We start from the raw sequence: 19299 nt of genomic DNA, 5'->3' as shown, positions 1-19299 counted from the left end.
CTTTTAACTAAATAAGATTATCAGAGGCTCAAAAATCTCCAAAGATGTTACTAATGCCCATATATTCTACTCTTCTGTCTGGCTACAACTGGGTGGCACCATTGTGAATATCACTAAGGAATGTTCCAGGTGACAGACAACTTGGCACTGAGTGACTGTGATGACATTGAGGTGTCGTTTTCACTACGCTTTTCATGGATCAGCTAGCTATGTCCTTGAAGACGAGCAAGCAGTTCTATAGAAACCTACTGGTGCCTCACAAGAGACCAGGCAGAGTGCCACCCTGAACTAGCAGTCCTTGTATTTCTCAGAGCCATAGCTCATATCACAAAGAAAGTGACAGCATGCTCACCTACGAATGGCCATGACAAGGCAGTGTGGATTCATTCTCGCAAAATAATTATGTATTGCTTCATGTAATGAGACTGGCCCTAAGCATAACGCCTATCATGTGTGTGGCCGTGTCTGTCTTCAAAAAAGGGACATCTGCAGCTTCTAAGCTGCCAGCCAAACTCGCTCCCAACAGTAAAACAGAAAACTGATTTTAAATTTGAAATATTGATTAATCAAACACAAATATTTGGCAGACATTAAGAAAAATGGGTCAAATGTACCTGTCACAGCAGGGAAAGTAAGAGTATTTATTGTTAGGAATAAAATTAGAGATTTGAAGTGAAGGGTGTAAATTCTGAGGATGACATTGGCCGCCATGGCATTTTCATAGCGCCCATACTCTCCTAATGAGAGGAACGTCACCATTGATATATACGATCTGGGAAATGGGCATTTGGGAAATCTGTATATATTTGGTGCAACTATGTATTCTCAAATAGTCACGGCAGGGTGTTCAAAGAGTCAACCAGACAAGTAGATTTTAATGTAGAAGATTACAAAAAGATTTTGAGAAGAATTATTCCCTTTGGGTCAAATTATACAATACAGTCATCCTTTTGAAAATTACCCCTTAATTAGGTTTTAATATTGACTAGCATATTTAACTGTCTCAGATAGGCCTTAAAATACACTAATCCATTTATTACTGCAGATGGAATAAAGAAGTCAATGTGAAAATCAAGCTGTCTTATATTAACTTAAACATTAAGGTAATCTTCAAAGTGTAAGCAATGTCATTCTTCTAATTCATGTTTTAAAGAGCTATGTTACACAAAAGTGATGTGCACATTAACACACACGTGTTGTTTCTACGTGAGTGCCGTGGCTGTAGCCCAGTAGACAGTGTGCTTGGTCTGCAGCCCGGGGTTCAGTGCCCTACTGGGCATGGTGGTGCCTGTCTGCAATTCTAACACCTGGCAGATGGAGGCAGAACGATGAGAAACTCAAGCTCAACCTCAGCTGTGTAGGGACTTCAAGGCAGCCCCAAGATACATGAAATTCCAGTGCAAAAATCTAGTTTAGAAAACATATAACAAACATATATACATTGGAAAATACTGAAAAGCGTGAAAACAGAACCAAACAGGCTGCCGGGACGAAGGAGCAGCCACCGTTTCTTCTGAGCCCCAGTGTAATTGCTGATTTTACTAACCATGTGTTTCCTCAGAGAAAAACAACACAAACAAACAAAAAATAATTATGAGCTCATACAACATTCTTCCTTGGTGGCTATTTTGACATTTTTAAGCAAATATCTAATCTCCAAGCTTGAAATTCTGATAAGAAAGAAGCACAATCGGATGGCATGAATATTGCTTTTAGCAACACTTCTGTGTATATCAAGATATATTCTTTGTCTTCCTGTCAGCAATCATGGATATTAAAGTAGATGATAATGGATTGGCTCAACCACCCAATATTGATCCGCACTCTGAAGACATAGGTAAGCTTTTCTAATTATATATGGGATCTAAATTGTCATGAACGTACATGGACAACACTAAATCAAATCCAGTATTTGCAATTTAAAAAAAAACTTGCCCTCCAGTTCTTCATTCATTATCCTTAAAGCAACTTAACAACTGTCTTGACAGCATTAAAATAGAAAACAAAACTCCCATGACTAAACCTGGACTGTGTAATAACACTGAGAGGAACGCTCCATTTTCCCAAAGATAGCCAAATTCCTACATTCAGTTACACAAATAACTTTCTTCTCACACTTAAATTTGAATCAGGAGTTTTGGGGTGTCAGTGAGAGAGTAAAGTCTATTAATCTCCGTATTAATCTACAACTCATTTAGCAAGTACACAGACAAGACAGTCTTAACAGCAATAATCTATTCTAATACAAGTACCTGCGAATTAATCAGTAAGTGAATCAATGGCCTATGGACTGTGGCCTTTCATAATGAGTATGCATAGATTAATTTTAACAAGCTAAAATCTTCTATACCTAGGAAAATGGTAAAAAGTGGTGCCACCAAGCAATCAACAGCATAATAATTTTATACACCATTATTTTCCTATAATATCTTTAAGTTAACTTATCAATTTGTATATGGATGTTTACCAAGCTTTGTTTTTCTTTAACACGTTGATTTTTTAGGGGAATCCCTTCTTTTCCATTATATTTTAATTTCCTTCTCTTTCAGATTTTCAATTTCATTTATTTTGTGGTTTGATAAGATACAGTTATAATCTCAGTTTCTTAAAACTTATTTTATGATATAAAATTTGTGTAGTTCTGGGCATGACTGCCAGGTCTTGATATCTTTCTTATTTATTTGTTTGTTTGTTTATTTGTTTATTTTATTTTATATCCTCTATTTCTTAGCAACAGTGGAGTACTGAAGTCAACAACTGAAACCACTGAATTTTCTGTTTCTCTTTTCAGTTCTGTCAGTTTCTGCTTCATGTATCTCAGGACTCTGAGGTTAGATCCATGTTTTATAATTGTTTCATCACCATAGAATGAAGCAGTTATTGTTGCTACACACACAGACACAGACACACACAGACACACACAGACACACAGACACACACACACACATATATATAATCTCAAGTTACAACCTTTGTCCCTTAAAGTCTACTGTGCCCACTGTATACTATGCTAATATAAGTGTAGTCATCCCAGCCTTTTTAGGTCACTGGTGTGTTACAGATCTTTTTACATCTTACTTTTTACCAATTTGTGTTCTGAATCCAGCATGCACAGCACATAGATTCTGAATCTCTAGTGCACAATGCATAGAAATCTGATACATCCTAACTTACTGTTCCAATATCTTCTTTTAAAAGAATTATTTGCTGATTAGCATTCTGTATGTGCTCATGATGTGTGTGTGTGCCCATGCCTGCCACTGCTCATGTGTGGAGGTCAGATGACAACTCTGTGAAGTTGGTTATCCCTTTAACCTTTATACCTTTACAGGACTTCCAGGGATTGGACTCAGGTGCTGGGCTTGAACTGCAAGCCCCTTTACCCACTGAGCAGTTTGTCCCCAATACCTGCTTTCAACTGGAATATTTAGTTGATTTATAACGAATAAGTTACAGATAAGTTAAGACTTATGCCTGCCATTTTCTTGGTGTTTAGAGCTGTTACTTCAGTATCTGTAAATACCATCTGATTTTATGTGAAATATTTAACAGTCAATTGTCTAATTCTTTGGTCACTTCTGTTAATAAGCAATTTTGTTATTTAAGGAACAATTTTAACTCCTTCTGATTAAAATTATCATATCACGTAATGACAATATATATTACAGATTAACACCAACTATTTTAATAGTATAAAACTTTTGTTTTTGCATAGCTCCCTTCCACCTCTTCTCTATTAATATTTTATACAAATTACCTCTTTATATACTACTTATAGTATATAAATTACATTTTATAATTAATTATACATTAGTCAGTACACATGATTTCATAGTTATTACTTGAAGCATTATTTTTCTTATATTTTATAGGGGAATGTTATGTGGGGGGTGTATTTATGATATGTGTTTGTGCACATTCTTCTGTGAGAGGGTGTACATGCCAAAGAATACATGTTTAGGTCAGAGGGTAACTTGCCACCTTGTTGGAGACAGGGTCTCCTTGCTGTTCTTCTGTTATATTTGCCAGGGTAGCTGATGTGTGAGCTTCATGGATTCGCCTGTCTCTCCCTTCTCTCCACAGGAGCATTGACTACAGTTGAATGTTACTAAGCCACGTTCACATGAGTTCTGGAGATTTGAACTCAGGTCCTTAGGATTGCAGAGCCAGTTCTTTACCCACTGAGCCATCTTCCAAGCCTGAATGAAACTTTTAACTGAGACTAGAGACAAAACTATTATCTTCCATATTTACTCACAAGTCACATTTATCCGTGTTCTTTATTTCTTCAAAGGATCTAAGTCTGGTGGACTTCTTTAGGACATCTTGTAGAAAGATCAGCTAGTTAAAAATTTTCCCCATTTTTGTTTATCTTATAATATCTTAATTTCCCTTGGTTCTGAAGTATTTTGTTCAAAAGAACTTTTGGTTGACAATCTTTCAGCACTTTAAATGCATAAGCCCACTGCCTTCTGGGCTCTGTGCTTCTGGAAGGGAGGTGAACTGTCACTCTGACTGGGTAACCTTGCATGAGAGGAGTTATATCTCTGCATGCCAGTAAGACTGCTTAATTTTGTTGCTTGGAGTTTTTTGTTTCATTCTTATGTTTCATCAATTTGAATAAGATATTTATAATTAGGTTTTCTTTTACTGTGTCTGAATTGAACATTATGAAAGCTTGTGGATATGTAGGATAATGCTTATAATCACAAATGGGAGGGGTTTTTTCAGGCATGAGAGCACATGCCTTCCATCCCAGGACATTGGAGGCAAAGGCAGATGGTAAGGATTTGAAGGGGGATTGGAGGGTCAGGCGTTAAACGGAGGGGACAGGGGTCAGGAGTTGAAGGTGAAGAGAGATGGGAGGGTAAGGAGTTGAAGACCAGAGTTTTTTTCTGAAAAGTCTTTCTCTAAAATCTAAACAAAAAAGTTAAGTGGCTTTCTTAAGAATTTTTCCTGCTTCTTTTCCCTCTCCTGTCCTAAACTGTCTGTTATATCTTCTGTTTGCCCAAACCCCACTGTCCTTTTCACTACTGTAACGTCAAGTCTCTTCTCTAATCCCACATAGCACATTTTCATTCATTATTAGCCTTTTAAATTGCATAATTGATATTCTTTATAATTCCATGCTTTTTGATCCATACTGCACATCTGGTAATAGAACATATTCTCCTATTGATTTTTTTAGAATGGTTTCCTTTAATTTTTAACATATTTGCAATATAGAACAAAGATATTCAAAGTTGATGTTCTTAAGCTAAAAACAACTGGACATATTGGACAGAATGTGAGTTTATTAGGCTATTAAATGTCTTAATGTGTATCAAAGGAATTAATGTTTCTATGTGAATTAATCATACACACTTCCTTCTACTCCTACATGTGATAATGAAACCTTCGAGCTGCTTTAACAAAGCCCTTTCAGACAATTGCTTTGTTTTGGTTTTAATTTTAAAAGACTAAATTGACAGAGGGTATTAGTACTGCTCATGTTTAAAGAGTTCATGTCAGCTTTTAAATAAAGAGGGATATATTAGAAGATGTGTTGATATTGTATTAGGTCCAAAAATCTGAATAGCAGTTTTAGGTGTATTTTAGGTGTATTATCATTAATGGAAAAAATTAATATGTCAAAATAAATTAAAAGAAAATATACATTTAGTCATACTATTTTAATTTAAAAGAGCTACAATGCACACATAAGTGTTCTTATTTGTTTGAAAAAACAAGAACAACAGAAACAAAAGGGAGTGCGCTTTGGTTTCATTCGCTCTTAAAAGTACTAATAGAGGCTGGGTAGTGGTAATGCATTCCTTTAATCCCAGCACTCCAGAGGCAGAGGCAGGAGGATCTCTGTGAGTTCCAGGCCAGCCTGGTCTACAAAAGCTAGTTCCAGGACAGGTTCCAAAGCTACACAGAGAAACCCTGTCTTGAAGAAAGACCAAAATAACTAACAGAGAAATAAAAGGGAATTTCTCTTTTTGGTATTGGTGAGAGGGCATGCTGAGAAATGCTAGATATTCGAATCTATGCATAATTTCTTCATATGCCATTAGCCATTTGTGTTGCTCCTCCACATTGAATCCTTTTTTTTTTTTTGTAGACCAGTCTGGTCTCGAACTCAGAGATCCACCTGCCTCTGCCTCCCAAGTGCTGGGATTAAAAGCGTATGCTACCACCTCGTGTCTTCCACACTGAATCTTAAATGCAGAAAACAAACCTTATTTTAGAGTGAGAGGAAAGGGTCCCCTTCCTGCTGGTACAGCCTCACTGTTGGTGGACACACATTCTTTCCCTGGAGGACATTGAGCCAGTGAGGTGAGCTGGGATACAAGCCTTGAAGTCCATTAACAACTGTTCCTGAACATGTGGAGAAAGGTTCCTGCAGATCTGTCTTCAGAAGAGATCAAGGGATCCAGTGAGAACAAGCATGTTAAGTCACAGGCCCACAGGTCCGTCATGCTGTAGAGCCGCACAGCCCCTTCTAAGGTGGCACAGGCTGCCTAAGAGCGTCAGGTCCTTGTCGTCTCTGGACATGGACGATTAGGCTTCGATGGCTTCCCTGGTGTAAGCCCCGCTCTTCCACTCATAACAGCAGAACTCAAGTCACTTTGCATATTCATGCTCTGTGAGAATAAATGATCCACTCAGTCACTTCCTCCTGGTAATCCATTTACTCTTCCTCTTGAGCAGCAAGCACCACTTTAAAACTAAGTGTAAGTCCTAAATCCACCCTTGCCAGCTCCACAGCTTCACACGGATTCTTTAGAATTCTGTTTCTTTATCTCCAAAGTGGAAAAATATAAAAGCTTCCAAGACTATGGTGCTGACTAAACGTAACAATGATGTTTTTGAAAACTCTAAGCCCATTGCACACAGAACACATTCCGCACACTAGCCTCCTCAGTAGCTGGGTTACAAATACTTATCAAAGAACAGCGCCAATTAACAATTTACGATCTGAAATAAACGACCACCAGCGCCACTCGACAAAATGCGCAGGATGCCAGGTGAAATCGGACTTTTAATTACAGTATTGATCAGCATTCTTTCTTCCTTTAAATATATACTGACCATCCACTACACAGGCAGAGATAAATAAGTTGAATGCAGCAAAACAAGACATTGCTTCGAAAGGGTTGAAGTCACCATGGGAACGGAAGGAAAATACACAGGGCTATGGTGTGGAGAAAACCTGCGTCTGGCACAGCTGAAGAGCAAAGTGGAGGGAACACATATCGGGGAAATGTTTAGTATATTGCAAAATATTTCTAGAGGAGTTAAGATGTCAACTTATGACTGTATCCTTATTAATTCAGTAAAAACAGGCTCTAAATGGAATCCTGATGTTAAACATGTAACCCTTTTCATCAACATTTACTGACGACCTACTGTGTGCTGCCCATGTCGTTCTATCAAGCTCCATACAACACTCCTGGGTAAAAACAGCTCGTCTTCATATAGCAATAAAACGCTGGTTTTTGTTTTAGGGCAAAAGACTGCTGCTTAGGATCCTGGCAACTCCCTTTATTTTGGTAAAATTTTAATTTTTACTTAATTACAGCAACTAAAAACAGCACTTGCTCTAAGGACGACAGTTCAGTATCATCACAGTTGAACTGAGTGGGAAAACTTACTGATCTGTAATATTGCTCTTCTCACTTTTTCCTCCTTTGTATCCCCACAAAACTATTTCAGAAGTCCAAAACTGAACGATGAGTCAGAAAAACCCTGATATCAGTTCCTAAGTTTGTAATATATTATCAACAATTAATTTTTTCTCTAAGCTAGTTTCCTCATCTGTAACAAACAGCATATATTATAATATATATTATAATATGCATATTGAAATACACACACTTAAGGGAACAATGACCAAAGCAATTTCCCTCTTTTGTGTGACTGCTAGAAAATTCAGATTTTGTCGTATGACTTTCTTATGCAACGTGACATCATCTAGGCTGCAGCGTCATGTGTAAACTTATCTTTAATTCACCCGACTTTCTCCTCCCTTATCACCCCTTCATACCAGTTTTTATTTCCTTGCACTTTGGCATTTGAGTTTTTTGTTTTTAAATACATTTTAGCAGATTTAAGTCCTGTCCAAGTGAAACAGAAGCTGAACTGCAAAAGAATAAAGGGTCTGTCTAATGTGTAAGAAAGAGGAGATGTATCACCGACACTGGGATTTCCCAAAACTCCTGTCCACAGTGTGCCTCAGCGCCTGGATCTGTGGGTCAAGCTGTGAGCTCTCTCTTAAATTTTTTCTTTTATCAGTTGACTTGGTCATGGTATTTGGTCATAACAATAGAAAAGTAATTAAGGCAATACGTTGACAGAGGTTTCTGTCCCAACCAGTCCTGCAGCTGTTCAAACCTAAAGAAAGACACAGAGGCCTACGTTAATTATAAACTGGTCAGCCTATTAGCTCAGGTTTCTTATTAACTGACTCTTACATCTTACATTAACCGATAATTTTTATCTGTGTTAGCCACGTGGCTTGGTACCTTATATGAGTAAGGCATTCTCATCTTGCTTCCTCTGTGTCTGGGTGACGACTGCAGACTGACCTTTCCTCTTCCCAGAATTCTCCTATTCTGGTTGCCCTGCCTATACTTCCTGCCTGGCTACTGGCCAATCAGCATTTTATTAAACCAATACAAGTGACAAATATTCACAGGGTACAAAACCATTGCCCCACAGCAGCAATATATAAAAATACATCAATATTCTTTTTAAGTTGACTTTCACAATCTGAGGTGATGAAGCCTCTCCCAAAAGCTATGTACTATCTCACAAAAATTCCAGTGCAGAGAATGGAAAATCTCAACTTTGGGGCTATTGCCACTGCCCTTTGTTTGCCTTCCAGAACTTGAAGGTGAGACCCTATGGCTAAAGACATCCCCACACTTTGTGCACAGGACTTGGAGAAACTGAGCTGGAATTGCCTGAATCCAATTCTCCAAGGACTAGCTCTCCTAATATTAGAGGTACTTAGAGAAGCTATCAGTAGTCCTACCCAGCTACAAACCATTTGAATGACAGAACCAACAAGATATCCCCCAATAATGCAATAGTGGCACTTTATCTTATGGGTAACCAACAGCTGCCTAATTGGAATTTGAGGCACACTCAACAGGAGGGAATCCATGCCTGATACTGTAAACCTAGCCAACTACCTACCCATGGCTGAACAGGTCACAGACCTGAGGGAAGAACAGCCTACTACTGCCTTCTGCCTAAATCGGTACAATTTCTAATGGTATTATAAATGCTTATTTTATAGCCACAAATAAGTGTAGCTCTATGCTCCATCAAAGAAATTTCTTTGGCATCAGATGGAGACATTACAGAGATCCACAACTGGTCAAATGTTCAGAATAAAAGACTGTGAGGTAACCAACTCCAATTCAACCATGTAAAGGAACTCCTACCTACAGTTTAGAAATCATAGAAAAAGCAGCAGAAAGATTTTAAGAGCCAGAAACCTGACACCCTTTAAATTTACTGAGTAAAAATTACTTTTTAAAAAATTTGGGTTCCAAAAATCATAGCTGTCATTTTTTTATAGATGGCAACTTATTGTTTCACAACAATACCCGGAAATACTCTCTGGAGAGGTCAGAGAAGCTCTTCCTTAGCCCCCAGACAGTACATCCAATCCCATCATCTTGTTTATTGTGGGTGGGGTTGATCTGGTTTGGTTGCCACTGACCAAAGTACCCTGAGGAGGGAAGGGCTAAGTTCATCTTTCGGGCTACAATCCATCAAGTAAAACCAAAGCAGTAACTTCAGGAAGGGGCTTGAAGATAAACCAATGGGAAAATGCTAGTTTGGCCTGCCCCGGACTTGTATATACATCCCAGGTCCACTTGCTTAGGGATGGTACCACTCACAGTGACTGGACCCTCCCGCATCAATTAACAAGAAGACAATGCTCCATAGACACACCCCCAGGCCAATCTCAATTAGGTGTGTCAAGCTGATGACCGAGGCTAACCATTCCCATTTTTCCCATCAGCTCCTCTGAAATCCAATCCAACCTGAAACTACAAAGTGTATTTCCCATGCTATTTAGCTGATACTTCTCAGATGCTATGCAGCGCTATTATATTTTCTGATCCTTCATCCCACTAACATCCCACTTGTCACACAGGCAGCATCAATATTACCTCTACATCATTATGTAAGCACTGTCCTCTTTGTGCAGGAGCCTGCAAAAGGTTGTACTATATAGCAATTCCAGACACCAAACAGAGCTCCAAGGAATAACCTAAACTTCCCGAGCAAGAAAAACCAGCATCTGTGCTACCAGAAAAGGCAAGTTCTGCATGTGATGAGTAGGAAGATTTCTGGGGCACTGACCACAGGCATGCTGTCACTCAGATTTTTTAAAATGTGCTTTTAATGTTTTCTAGAAATGTCACTGTATCCTGAAAACTCACCATCCTTTCATCAAGGAGTGTAACACGAATAATAAAAACCCAGAGACAGATATTGGGGTTCAAGACAAAGATCAAAAAAGCAACGCAGCCAAGACACTAGAGAGCTTTTACTACCACCAAAGTTCAGACTGCCCTGCTCCTGTCTCTTCCTGCCTTATAAACCTCTGTCCACCCAGCCATATCACTCCTGTCTCCATATCTAGTGCTTGGACTAAAGGCCTGTGACTCCGAAGTTTTATGAGCTCTATTTCTCTTTTGAGACAGATTCAATCTAGTGTAGCCCAGGGTGGCCTGAGTTCTGGGATTAAAGGTGTGTGCCACCACTCCCTGGCCTCTAATGGTTTGGCTCTGCACTCTGATCTTCAGGCAAGCTTTATTTGTTAAAACATAAACAAAATATCATCATACAAGAGTGTCCAGAAAGCCAAATATTTTAATTTACCCATTGTATGTCAACAATAGGTGCTCTACACCGAATACTTTATCACTAGTTTTTAATTCATCTAATTCTCTAAGCAAAGCTAAAGTCTTCTTGGTCATCCTCTGTCCTGCTTCATACCCTGCTCCCTGCTTACAGAACTGCTCGTGGGCACCACACTGGTAAATTCTACTCCTCCTCCAAGAAGCAATGTAAGTGTTACTTTGTCAACCCCACTTCTCGGCCTAAAAGAAATCTCATTCTGCCACATTCAAACTGTGGCAACTGTCTCATGCCCCTTACAAAACACTGCTTTGACTACATCTTCTTTTGTTTAAGATATCTGAAAACTAGCAAACTGTGCATGGCAGAAATTGGAACTGCTTTTTGTCAATATTTTGAAAATATCTATTTTTTTTACTTCCTAAAATGACTTTGCCTTAAAATGTATATTTAATGAATATATTATTAACTCTCTTGGTAGACATTCATCATCAATTTATAAAAAGACAAACAGAGGAGCATTTGTTTGTTTGTCCTAAGTAGCAAGATGCTTTTAATCCTATCCATTGTCTACGTGTGTCCACATATACATAAAGCAGTAAATATTCATAATAGTTCATATATAAGATGTTTAGTTAGTGCCTGGGTTTCAATTACCCACTCATGGCTTTCCTACACAGGCACGTAAGAGCTTTTCATAGTGTGAAACTCCACACAATCCTACTTGACTTAACGGTACTGCAATTAATAAAGCACTTAAACTTATATAGGAGGGAGGGGTGCTCCAAACTGCAGAATTCAAATTAGGTTGAATGTGCAATTAAATATGCTATAAAATTTCTCCTTAGAACACTTATTTTATTTGTTAAAGAACATATGTTCTTCCTCAAAATAACTTGCTATTTTTGAACTATTACTCAGCCACATACTTCCAACAAGCAGCAAAGGTTACCTCATATAAACCTTGATTTTACAATATTTGAAAATTTTTCTGTGCTGCTCTTTGCCAAGTGAAAACTCCTGACTCATAGGTGAGTGAGAGAAGTAGCCTCAGAGCTGCTTCTCCTTAATGCAGCCAGCCTGAGAGAAAATTACTTCAGCAATTAATAATTTATCACCAGCCCACATTTATGACTTTGTTAGCCCCACAGCCAAGATGAATGTAAATATCAGCTTTAGTTCAAGCTTTTACAGGCACAGTCAAATCTTAGAAGATAAATGAAAGGCTCAAGGAAACAAGGCTTGCTAACACAGACATCCAGATACCTCAGTCTTTCCATCTGAACTGTCCCAGGCCAGGAATATCTTTACAAACAGGTTCTTCCAAACCTGCCGCTAAGGTGATATGTTCTCCTTCTTTTCATATCTTTATTGCTATTTATTTCATCCATGAACATTGTGTTAGCTTGGAAATTTCTGGAGTATATGTAGGTCTGGAAAATGCCAAGCCAATTTGCCATACCTGAACTCTGGTAAAGACAGTGATCAGTGCTCCCTAGCCAATTCGCCACATCTGAACACTGTGGCAAAGGCAGTGGTCAGTGTTTCCAAAGCTTCTTTGTTTTACCTCCCCAAAGCAAAAGCCTAAATTATATTTTCTTGGCTCCCTTAACATTATTCATTTACGTTAAAAAAAAAAGAGTAAGATAGTGCCACAAGTACTCACTAAAATACATCATTGTATGGTCTCTGCAGTTCCTCCATTGTTGGCAGACTGGATGTAAAGGATCTGACATCCTCGTTAGTGAAACCACTCAGCGGAAGATGTCAGAAATTCTAAATGGCTGTGCCGAACAGAAGGCTCCACACTGGCCCCATGATCTGAAGCACATTGGTGAGAAACAACACTCTACTCCAGAAACCAGTCAAGATTTGGGCTTAAGGCTCAGGGAACATGACAGAAGACATCGAAAGAATTTAAGAGCCAGAGGACAGGTGCTGTAAAAAGCTATCTTCAAAGTATGATGTGGTTCCCACACTCATGAATTCACAGCCTCTGTGGTTACCTGCAGAAGATGAAACCAGCCAATATTCCGACACGGGTAAGGGTGGGCTCAGGAGGCCCCACCCCAGCCAAGGAGCTACCGGCAGGTGACTGGTACCAGGGGAGGAAGAAGCATTCTTCCCGAGGGCACAACCTCTTTGTAAATTCCCATGTTCGGGAAGGTGACCCGTGTTCATGTACCACTCACTGGACTCAGTGGTTGACATAAAAAAATAAATATTTTTCAAGTCCATGAGTTTGCAAGAGGGACATGTTGACAGGGTCTAAGAGCAGTGAGAAGGGCAATTGGGGGAAGACATGATTAAAATACATTGTATATGTCTATGAAATTCTGAAAGAATAAATAAAATATTTTATGTAGTTAAAATGATATATCTTAATAGTATCTGATTCCTCCCCACTTGTGGCTCCGTTCTATCTTACAAGAGAAGCTTTTCAGTTCATTTCTCAGGAATAGCGTGGCGCTCCCTATGACTCCTATTAGATCATTATTTACTTGAAAAGCGAAAATAATTTTTTTATTCCTCTGGATGGTCAGGTAAAATCTTAAAATTAGCAGGCAGATTCATAATGAACTAGATGCTTATTTAAAAATATTTATAATATCCCATCCTAATTTCCTCCCTATGGAGGTAACATGACATTTGTTTTTAATGACTAGCATGCAAGGCAACTGTGGGAAAACAGGACAATAAAGCCACGCTGGAGACAATGAGGAACAGGGATGGAAAGGAAGGTGGATAAGGAGGTAACAGGAAGTAAAGACGGTCGAGAACCTGTAGGAATGAAAATGGCACAGTAAACCCCCTTTGCGCAACAAAGATCCATGAGCATTTTCAGTCTACATTATAAACCTCAGGTACACACTTGCTGCATTAATTAGTGGGCTCTCTTTCTCAGAAAGGCAAAAAACCCTATTCATTAACAAGGAAGCATTAATTTAATGAATTAATGAATGAATTGCTGCAGACGACAGCAAACATGGATAGATCTGCTCACTTGATGGGACTTTAATTCCATCACCTCTACTTGTAAAGCCATCTACTTAAAAATAAATACTTAGGAAAACTGTTGTGATGATAAGCCACATTCTACCTCTTAAACCGTCGCTCTTGTTTACTAAGCATTTTTAAATGGAAAAAAAATTAAACTAAATGCTAAAAACAGGCTGAGAGTTTTCCAATGGAATTTAGAATACCAGGAGCGGGTAGCCTGAGCCTAACGAGACAAACATGTCACAGCCAGAAGAACAAAGGCCGAGTGGATTAAAATACAACACAGTTTCCAGTTCCACTCTCAATCACTGCCAAGCAACGACATCCTTTATGGATTTGTCTGAGTAGTCCAAACAGTTTTAGTAAATGTTGATTGAGTGACTGAATAAATCAACGGATCAATGAGCCTAAGTCTCCTCTGTGAACCACAGCATCTACTACTTGCCCATGTCAGGTGAAATACTGCTCCCACCCCACAGGCTGGTGAGAAGGCTTTTCCCAAGCAGTCCTGTCAGAGGCTGGCTCCTCTGTCTTTCCGCCTTGGTTTGCTTTGTGGTTGAGGTTGTGCAGCAGTTATCAAAGAAAGCATTGGGTAGCATACTAGCCCTAGATCAGAGGAAGGAGACATGACTCACATGGCCAGAACACAGTGTGGGTGATAACAAACCAAAAAATGCAAAACAAAACAAACAAAACAAAACATCAAAGCTTTATTGAGCTTCTTATGAAAATGCCATAGTCCAGGGCGTTACTCTGCAGGCTACAAAAAGAGAAATGGAAACACCAACCCAGCCACAAAACCTTTGATCTGCAGTCTGTCCTGCTGGCGAAACCTGCTAGAGCAATGGTGCCACAAAGCTTGGGGGAGAAACTAACCAATGTCTTGCTGGATTTAAGACCCGCTCCATGAGCTGGAACCCATACCTGACCCTGTCTGGGTGGCCAAGAACCAGAGACTAGATAGCCCAAAGACCTAGTATAAAACCAAATACTACTGGTTAAAGGGGGAAAAAAAGTAATAATAAAAGCAGGGCGGTGGTGGTACACGCCTTTAATCCCAGCACTCGGGAGGCAGAGGCAGGCGGATCTCTGTGAGTTCAAAGCTATCCTGGTCTACAGAGCGAGTTCTAGGACAGGCTTCAAAGCTACAGAGAATCCCTGTCTCAGGAAAAAAAAAAAAAAAAACCTAATAAATAAAGAGTCTAATGCTATATTCTGCTATACTCATAGGTAGGATCTTATTCAGTCACTATCAGAGAAGCTTCCTCCTGCAGCAGATGGGAACAAATACAGAGACGCACTGCTGGAGATTACAGGGAGAAACAGGCCTTGGAAAACACAGCTCTAAGTAGGACGTCACTACCAAATCCTGCACCCCAGAGCTCAAGGAACCCCACTTGAAGAAGATGCAGAACGAGTATAAGAGCCAGAGGGATGGAGGGCACCAGGAGAGCAGGCCATCTGAACCAAGCAGGCAAAGCTCTTGTGAACTCACAAGGATTTAAGCAGCCAGCACAGGGCCGACACGAGTCCAGAGTGCCTCTGCATGTATGTTATAGCTCAAGCTGAGCACCTTTAGGGGACTTGCGGACAAGTGGGTTTCTCGTTCGTGTGACTGCCCTCAGGGCTCTTTTCCTTGTATTAGTTCGCCTTGCCCAAAATCTATGTGACAGATTTTGGTTTATCTTATTGTATTTTATTTTTTGTGCTTTGCTCCTATCTCTTGAACACCTATTCTTGTCTAATGAGAGACAGGAAGTGGATTCAGGCAGGAGGAGAGCTGGGGAGGAGCTGGAAGGAGAAGAAGATGGAAAACTATAATCAGGATATGCTGTATGAGAACAGGAACTATTTCAATAGCATAGAAAAATAAAGTCACACGTTAAAGAAAAGAAAAGAAAATGTCGTACTGACAAAATACAAAGATATTTTATTATACGTGGTTTTCATTTTCTTGTTTGTTTCTGTTTTCTGATACCTTGTCTCTCTCATTTCAATGTTGAGGGGGTAAAAAACTGTTAAAACCAAATCTACCTGAGAAGCTCATATCAGTGATTATTAGCCATTTGCTAATTCTCAAGTACTAGAACACAGGAAAATGTTAAATTTAATTCACCTCAGCAACTTTTGAATCCCATTTGTGATTAAAAAATTAAAGTCATCAATTAGTACATTCAATTAGTAAATCTGCAATGACTTCCTTAATCTATGATATTTTAAAATTTTAATTATTCCAGACTCAACTTTATTAGCTAGGCTATACATAATACATTTTTATGTTCCTAATAAATTAAACATTGTAAAGACCTTAAAATAAGCATTGCATATAATTTTCTGGTTTTTCCAAGAAACTGAGAGTAAAAGCTACTCAAATAATCTTACGATTTCAAATTTTTCCAAAAGCGAAACTGTCCAAATTTTCTTAGCTTTTTCAGAAACAGTACTATAAACTAACCTATAGATAAATGAAAAAAATAACAGGATGGGCTTGAAGCATTTTGTCAATTTTATAAAACTTTGAGCATATTATTAAAGATTCGAAAGAGAAGGCCTTTCAGGATCTGAGCCTCATCCCTCACAGGCCAAATTTCTTTTGTCATTTTATTTTGTTTTTCAAGACAGGGTTCCTATCCTGGAACTCTCCCTGTAGACCAGGCAGGCCTCGAACTCACAGAGAGCCACCTGCCTCTGATTTCCAAGTGCTAGGATTAAAGGTGTGCACTACCACCACCACCTTGCCAAGTCTTTAAGTTGATAAAGTTCTCACTGGCAAGAACGAGCTGTATGATTTCGTGTTCTGAAAGTGTACAGGGTTGAGGTGCCCGTGAGGAGCCAAGCAAGAGTGCTGCCCCATGCCTTTGGTCTTCCTCCTGGAAGTCTCCCCAGGCATCTCCATTCACTATCCCCAATCCCCCATCATTCTTGCTGACTTCCAGTGTGAAAGCTGGGAATTTTTTTTTCTTTTTTTTTTCTTTTTTTTTGGGGGGGTGGGGTTTCGAGACAGGGTTTCTCTGTGGTTTTGGAGCCTGTCCTGGAACTAGCTCTTGTAGACCAGGCTGGTCTCGAACTCACAGAGATCCGCCTGCCTCTGCCTCCCGAGTGCTGGGATTAAAGGCGTGCGCCACCACCGCCCGGCTGGGAATTTTCTTATGGTTCATTGCAGCTTGATTTTATCAGCGTCTACTCAGCAGGATTTCACTCAGTCCTCTGGTCTCTCCTCTTGGGTGTCTTGGCCCCCCAAACCCTACACAATCATGGTTTCCCTCCTACCTCAGTTTCATCATCTCTGGTGTCTTCCATACCCAGTATCTGTGGAAAAGAATATGCCCATCTTCAGCACTGGTGCTCCTCCACCTCTTCACACTCATCCCTTGGTGACCTCCTCATTCTCAAGACTCAGCACGCTATGCTTGCTTAGCTCTATTTCAGCACTCTAGACAAACGCGCCAAACTACCTCCTCAGTCTCATTTGCATGAATGTCCTTTTTAAACCCAACCTCTCCAAAGTGCATTCCTTATACTCTACTCTTCAACCCTTCTCAGTTGATGCCTATGTCTTCCTTCTCCCAGAATCACGGTAGCATCTGTGCATTCTTTCACGTCTCCATAAATGTAATCCGTCAGCAAACATCTCTCCTTCAGCTCCTCCAGCCAGTCCGCCAACTGCGACCTCCTTCTAGGCCAAATGTCCTCCTGCCCAGATTACACTCACACCCTCCTGTCATCCCTTGCTAATCCTGAGTTTCTCCACTATGAACTCTTTGTTTACTATGCTGCACCCCAATGCCTCCCCCTTGTCAACCTCACAAGGCCTAGCATTCAGGGACAAGCACAGTCAACTAGTGTTTACCTGGGGGGGGGGCGGGGTATTGTGAAACCAGAGAGCAGGCGTGATTAGACAGCTCTGAGCTCACTAAATGTCAATCAACAGCGCACATGGGTAAACGGGGAATTTTATGTTGTGACCGCTTTGCACATTAAGAACTATCACCCGTGTGCCATTACTTTAGCTGTCTGCTCTTCCCAGAGATATTGCCCCCAAACACCCATCTTACTACTTTCTTCCCCCACCTCTTTGCTCAAGAAATTCTCAATTCAAACAAATGGACATTTTTAATGGCGTATCTTTATAACTGAATTATCCTTGTCTTATTTTGTATCTCTCTTACCATACTCCATTCTTGTGTTTTTTCTAAAACATGTATTTTCTAATATACTGGTTAACCTACTTATTCAATATTGTTATTGCTAATTGTCTCCTTTGCTAAGCTGAAAGAAATTTTCATGAGATGAATGACTTTTTCCCTGTGTTCAATACTTCAAATGTCCACAGCTAGGGAGCATGCTATACATTAGCAGTTCAAAACCTGCGGGTTGCAACCCCTTTGGAGAGGGTGGTCACACAGCAGATGTCCTGCCTATCGGTTACAATTCATAATAACAAAATTGCAGTTACAAAGTAGCAATGAAGTAATTTTACGGTTGGAGTCACCACAACATGAGGACCAGTATTAAAGGTCGCAGCATGAGGAGGGCTGAAAACCACTGCTATAGACCGTGCTCAGAAAGTGGATTTCCTTCAGTGATTACAGCTGGATAGCAACAATGACCAACCTGGTCACTATCGTACCTACCTTCTGGAACCTATTTACTAGCTTCATTCAGTGACCATTTGTACATAGCAATGATGTATATATTGCATTCTATGGTAACTAATATATTAATCACCTATATAGTATATTTAAGTCTACTATGAGCCAAGCAATTTGCTACTTGTTAGGTACTGAGAAAAGGAAAATAGTATTCCATAATACTCCTTCTTTCCAAGCATAGCAGGAAGCTTTCTCAAATCATCATGACTGAAGAACGAAGCCTACATTTCTCATTCTCACAGTCCCCCAAAGCTAACACTGAAGATAACCTCAGTGTGCTTGATTCTGTGCCTCTGAGGGAAAGAAAGCTCCCGCTATGAGGGCTCCCTCCCAACAGACCTGAAGCGAAGCTTGGCTTTGGAAAGTCAACTCCTAGACTGTGCCGGGCTTTAGGATGGAGGAGCACAGGTTTCCACTGTAAACGGACCCATCTCTTGAGGCCAAGGGGATCCTAATGGTTTCCGGAAACATAGAAAAGGCAGAGTTTGAAACTACACAGTGTGCGATGCCAGAAGCCATTGGCCAGGGCACACCCTTCAGTACAAGGCCACAAGGGATCTCTGTTGGCAGCCTGGAGGAAGAAAGAATTAGTGCTAAGCATTAAAGTTCTGAGAGATGAAGCAAAATGTTCCCATCTGTCCCAGGGCAGGGCCAGCTGCCAGCAAAGCTATCCCAATCAAACTGGCCCCACATGCCTGAAAGAGTCAGCATGAGCTGGGAACACCCTCCATTTTCTAGAACTGAGTATGTCTCTGTGTGTGTGTGTGTGTGTGTGTGTGCA

This window comes from Chionomys nivalis, chromosome 10 (genome assembly GCF_950005125.1).
Source record: "Chionomys nivalis chromosome 10, mChiNiv1.1, whole genome shotgun sequence".
Classification (NCBI taxonomy): Eukaryota; Metazoa; Chordata; class Mammalia; order Rodentia; family Cricetidae; genus Chionomys; species Chionomys nivalis.
The sequence above is the reverse complement of the archived record's forward strand: the minus strand, read 5'-3'. Positions refer to the sequence as shown.